The following is a 6,442-nucleotide window of genomic DNA, read 5'->3' on the forward strand; positions in this document are numbered from 1 at the left end:
GGGTTTTTGAGTGAGCACCTTAAAATAAATAAATGAGTCGATAGTGGGAGAAATAATAATTCGAGGCTCATACTCTATTAATCTCCAGAGCGTATCTCAAGTTGAGAAACGTTTCTTCATTATAAGCAACTCGCGGGCACCCCCACCCTCTGGACCGGAGTCCCATTTTTCGCCCACCTAAGATGTGCCATGTGCAGCGGCACGTTCTTGGAAATGCACTTCATAATTTTTCAAAAGAAATTTTATTGATCACAAAGTATCATACCCCAGCCTGGTGTTGGCTTAGCGGTTAGGGTGCCGGCTTGGGATCCTCAGATCCTGGGTTCGAATCCCGGCCGATCGCTGAATTAACGCCAGGGGGGTTGACTCAGCCTGTCATCCTTCCGAGGTCGGCAAATTGAGTACCAGCTTGCTGGGATGAATGATCACGGTGTGTACCCCGGTTTAGAATAGGTACACCATATCCCTGCGCATCGTAAGAGCATGACCAAGGGTTGGCATCAGGAAGGGCATCTGGCCATAAAAACATTTCCTCAAACAGGGAACCATGATTGTCATGGGGCCCGCAAGGCTAACCCCCGCTCTAGTGGGGAAAATGGCCTTAAAACGCTCATTCATTCATACAAAGTATCATACCCCACATCATAATTTTGAGACTGCTCAATTATATTACTGGAGCACATACCTCTGCCAGGCTGAACAGTTTACATTTTGTATTCCAATGATGGGCCAGATCTGGATCCGGACCTGAACCAAAATCGAATCGGCGTGTTCTTGTTGCCTAACGAAACTCATCCACCCTATTTTTTAAAATCATAATTCGTCCATAACTTTTTGAAATATCATGTCTTTTGGGACTGTCACTGATGACATGTACCCCAGTGCTACCTGCTGCTGCATGGTCGGGTTGTCGGTGACGAAACCGACACCAATTACTGGCTTGATAATGGGAAGAGTGACTGTGAGACGCTGCCACGACCAAAACCAACACCTGGCAAAGAGGGGATGAGCTCCTGTAGGGAGCTAACGGCCATCCAGTAAGGAGATGGCGGCTCCTAAAAAATACCCATCCAGTTTGGATCGGTTAAAGTCATACCAAAGACTTAAAAGATGATACGAGCTGCTTCCTTGCTTGAAAAGGATAGAGCAAGGACAATCCCCATCGGTTGGGATCCATCGGGAGGGGAAATTCTTCTTGAGGAAATGCCCCACTGAGTACAATGAGAAAAGCTGCGCCATTGTTATGATGTCGCTGGTACCCAGAGTATCCCGGGAAGTGATGGTAATGATGGTACTTCCCCCAAGGTGTGTGTGTGTGTGTGTGTGTGTGTGTGTGTGTGTGTGTGTGTGTGTGTGTGTGTGTGTGTGTGTGTGTGTGTGTGTGTGTGTGTGTGTGTGTGTGTGTGTGTGTGTGTGTGTGTGTGTGTGTGTGTGTGTCAATCAGTGTGTGCTTATGTGCGTCAGCTCTTTTATGAGCCTTAGCCCAAGTATTAAAAAAAAAAAAAACAGTATATTGTTTTTGGCCTATCATGCTATACTTCACCATCACTCAGTGGTGAAGAATCACTTAAAATGATGAAGCTGATAGCAATGACGATGGCTTTCCGAACCAGTGAATGTTTCTACATGTGGTAAATGGTGAAACTGCTAATTCCGAACCTGTGAATGAGTTTACATGCGGAGAGAGAGCAGCTTCGTGCAGGTGGAAACTCAAAATCATAAATGTATGGAGAAACTTATGAAACTTCCAACCATATTTGGGACCTCCAACATCCCGCTGGGACCCCAAAATGTTCCACAGAAAGTTTGGTGGGGCTAGCCTCAAAACTGAGGGAATACTTTGGGGATGGACAGACACTCCTGCTTTTATATACAGTTTATCACACTAAAATATGCAATTTGGTGTCTGTCTGACTACTTTTACTGCAATACATTGTCATTATTTATCCGATCTCAACCAAACTTGACAGGAGAACTAAGGGTCTGTTTGAATGGAGTGCTTGCTCGAATGATTAAACTACCTGGTGAGCACTCTACAAGAAACAACCCCCCCCCCCCCCCCAACAAAGGGGTTGAATCGAGACATTCCAGCTTTTAATTTTTAATTATTTTGTAGAAATTTACCAAAAAAAAAAAAAATCCACTTTGACATTATCGTATTATGTATAAATCAGTAACAAAGCAATTTAATCCATTTAAAAGCAACAAAATGTGAAAAGATTTTGTGAGTCATGCAACCCCTTCGTCTGGCTCAAGGAATGTTGGGATGCATTTCAGAGGCTCCTCAGAGCCGTCCTCCTTGAGAAGATTTTAATGTGCCATAAGAGTAAAAAATAGCTCCGTTCTTGGATAACTGACCACAGGTAACCGGCAAAGCTTTATCTCATAACGTTTGAATGACACTGATCTGCTCCTTAGGGTAAAATTTCATACGGGTTGTGCAAGTTCTAAACGTTGTTCGAACTGAAAAATATTCCGGATATGGCATTTCTACGCCTTGTGGCACCGAATGGCAGGTTGGAGAATGAATGAATGAATGAATGATCGTTTTAAAGCCATTTTCCCCGCTAGACCGGGGGTTAGCCTTGCGGGCCCCATGACAATCATGGTTCCCTGTTTTGAGGCAGTTTTTTTTATGGCCGGATGCCCTTCCTGACGCCAACCCTTGGTCACGCTCTTACGATGCGCAGGGATACGGTGTACCTATTCTAAATCGGGGTACACACTCTGATCATTCATCCCAGCAAGCTGGTATTCAATTTGCCGACCTCGGAAGGATGACAGGCTGAGTCAACCCCCCTGGCGTTAATTCAGCGATCGACCGGGATTCGAACCCAGGATCCTAGGATCCCAAGCCGGCACCCTAACCGCTAAGTCAACACCAGGCTTGTGGAAGATAAAGAAGAAGTAAAAAGTATGGCAGGAGAAGTAAAAATAAACAAAACGAAATTTGTCCAATGTCCATAGTGGATGGGAACAGCCCGAGCACACGTTGTTGCCTCGCCCTGCATGTGAAACATTAGGATGGCAGTTTATAGCCGAGTTAGGATTCAAACTCGGAGACAAATATGTATAACTCTAGGTCATTCTGCCAGCCAGCAATGGGGCTACTTAATAGTTATGCATAGATAAGAAAGACATTTTATTAAGAAAATGATTTATTTGTTTTTGCTTGGTATATTGAACCGTTCAATGAAACTTAATGTCTCTGAATCATGCTGCAGAGGATTGCAGAGTGAAGTAAAGGTAACATGTATGTTAGCATTTAGCACATGCAGCACCAGAATGTGGGAACGGACCCACTTCGATCAGCTTTGATGCTTCATGTCAATTTGTGCATAAAAGTAATGAACTTGAATATCTAAATATTCTTGAATATTTAATAGCATTTAACACATTTGTAATTTTTGTAATTTATTTCCCTCGCCAGAGGAGAGGGTATTGCATTTGAGTCAGTTTGTCTGTCTGTTTGTCCGCACAGAATAAATCTGATTTTTCTCTGCAACTGTTGGTCCGATTGACAGAAAATTTTCACCTTCTCCTGTTTTTCCCCTACTCCTCGGAAATTTTCACTGGACATTTTGGTGCTCCTGTAGAATTTTTTTTCGGTGTAGCCCATAGGGCAAAGCCGTCTAGAACAGTATTTGTCCGTCCGTATGTATGTATGTCCCCTCAACCGTATACCAATAAGAGCTGAGGATCTGGTCACATGACAGGGTGATGTGAATACGTCATGTCATTACGGTGGTACGGCGGTTGACTCTCCACACACCGCCATTTTGATTTATATGCCGAATATATCGTCAAACCTGTCATATATCACAATATGCTATGCTCTACCTTTACGTTTTTCATTCAGTGTGAAACACAAACAAACCGATTGTTAAAATGACCATCAAATATGGAAAACATCGGCGTTACGTCTCTTCCAACAAAACGGTGTGTACACAACCCTTGTAGGGTATAATCTAGATTACAGTAGATCTTCCCTCAGTTCTGTAAGTAAAACTTACCTCACGGTTGTCGGGATTCCTCCAAATTTGTTCATTTAGTGTAATAAAGAGCATTAGCGACTGTTTAAAAAGCTAATCAATCATACGTGCTTGTGGTTTATAATATTTTACAAGCCTGGCTATGCTGCTGTTAGACTTTCCATCTTGTTTAATGATAATTATGACGTCATAGGTCACGTGGTGCAGGTGCCATCTTGAAAAAGAAAAAAAAACCCCGAAAGCCTTTGCACCTCTATCTCCGAAAGCGCTGCATCGAAAAAAAAAAAAAGAGAGATGGCTCATTGTAAAGAACTCCATGGGAATAGCATGTGTTAATGATGATGCCACATGTTCCTCCCATTATGATGTCATTAGACAAGTACAAAACCTCATCCGATGAAGATGAAATTCTTGAGCGTCTACGGATAAATTGGAGGAGGAAAAAAAAACAATGGTGAAGTCATCAATCACGTGTTTCGGCCGCCATATTTGTTTTAACACAAACTCCGTAAGAACCACGAAAACACATCCTGGTGAGGGTCTGGCAATCTCCCGATTGCTCTTTTTTGTTTGTAGTTGTACTTGCAAGTTAGACTGCCGGTGTCTGCTAGAAGTTTTATTAGCAAAGTGAAATTCCCTCTTTTTCGAATTCCCTCTATTTTATCGTTCAACCCTGCTGTTGGTGCCCCCCCACCCCCCACCCTCTTCTCTCTCTCCTTTCTCCCTCCCTCTCTCTTTCCCCCTCCCTCTCTCTTTCCCCTCCCTCTCTCTTTCCCCCTCCCTCTCTTCTTTCCCCTCCCTTCCTCTTTCTCCCTCCCTTCCTCTTCTCTCTCCCTCCTCTCTTCTCCTCCCTCTCTTCTTCCTCCCTCTCTTTCTCCCTCCCTCTCTTTCTTTCTCCCTTCCTCTCTTTCTCCCTCCCTCTCTTTCTCCCTCCCTCTCTTTCTCCCTCCCTCTTTCTCCCTCCCTCTCTTTCTCACTCCCTCTTTCTCCCTCCCTCTCTCTTCTCCCCTTCCCTCTCTTTCTCCCTCCTCTCTCTTTCTCCCTCCCTCTCTTTCTCCCTCCCTCTCTTTCTCCTCCCTCTCTTTCTCCCTCCCTCTTTCTCCCTCCCTCTCTTTCTCCCTCCCTCTTTTTCTCTCCCCCCTCTCTTTATTCTCTCTCTCTCTCTCTCTCTCTCTCTCTCTCTCTCTCTCTCTCTCCATCTCTCTTCCATATCTCTCTTCCCATATCTCTCTTCCCATATCTCTCTTCCCATATCTCTCATCAATCTCCATATCTCTCTTCCCATATCTCTCTTCTCATATCTCTCTCTCCATATCTCTCTTCCATATCTCCTTCCCATATCTCTCTTCCCATATCTCTCTTCCATATCTCTCTTCCCATATCTCTCTTCCCATATCTCTCTCTCCCATACTCTCTCTCTCTCCATATCTCTCTCTCTCTTCCCATATCTCTCTCTCGATCTTCCCATATCTCACTCTCTCTCTCCCATATCTCTCTCTCTCTCTTCCCATATCTCTCTCTCTCTCTTCCCATATCTCTCTCTCTCTCTTCCCATATCTCTCTCTCTCTCTTCCCATATCTCTCTCTCTCTCTTCCCATATCTCTCTCTCTCTCTTCCCATATCTCTCTCTCTCTCTTCCCATATCTCTCTCTCTCTCTTCCCATATCTCTCTCTCTCTCTTCCCATATCTCTCTCTCTCTCTTCCATATCTCTCTCTCTCTCTCTTCCCATATCTCTCTCTCTCTCTCTTCCCATATCTCTCTCTCTCTCTCTTCCATATCTCTCTCTCTCTCTCTCTTCCCATATCTCTCTCTCTCTCTCTTCCCATATCTCTCTCTCTCTCTCTCTTCCCATATCTCTCTCTCTCTCTCTTCCCATATCTCTCTCTCTCTCTCTCTTCCCATATCTCTCTCTCTCTCTCTCTTCCCATATCTCTCTCTCTTCTCTCTCTTCCATATCTCTCTCTCTCTCTCTTCCCATATCTCTCTCTCTCTCTCTCTTCCCATATCTCTCTCTCTCTCTCTCTCTCTTCCCATATCTCTCTCTCTCTCTCTCTCTTCCTATCTCTCTCTCTCTCTCTCTTCCCATATCTCTCTCTCTCTCTCTCTTCCATATCTCTCTCTCTCTCTCTCTCTCTTCCCATATCTCTCTCTCTCTCTCTCTCTTCCCATATCTCTCTCTCGCTCTCTCTTCCCATATCTCTCTCTCTCTCTCTTCCATATCTCTCTCTCTCTCTCTATCTCTCTCTTCCATATCTCTCTCTCTCTCTCTCTCTCTATCTCTCTCTCCCATATCTCTCTCTCTCTCTCTCTCTCTATCTCTCTCTTCCCATATCTCTCGTCTCTATCTCTCTCTTCCCATATCTCTCTCTCTCTCTCTCTCTTCCCACTATCTCTCTCTCTCTCTCTTCCGCATATCTCTCTCTCTCTCTCTTACCATATCTCTCTCA

General features: G+C 44.3%; 1 protein-coding gene across 2 annotated transcripts in view; it reads left to right on the top strand.

Moving 5' to 3' along the window:
• Positions 1-6,442, top strand: part of LOC137415160 (guanine nucleotide-binding protein G(I)/G(S)/G(T) subunit beta-1) — a 49,237-nt gene that overhangs the window by 34,441 nt on the left and 8,354 nt on the right. The gene's annotated exons all lie outside the window — the stretch shown is intronic.

Source organism: Myxine glutinosa, chromosome 2 (genome assembly GCF_964187855.1).
Source record: "Myxine glutinosa chromosome 2, kmMyxGlut1.1, whole genome shotgun sequence".
Classification (NCBI taxonomy): domain Eukaryota; kingdom Metazoa; phylum Chordata; class Myxini; order Myxiniformes; family Myxinidae; genus Myxine; species Myxine glutinosa.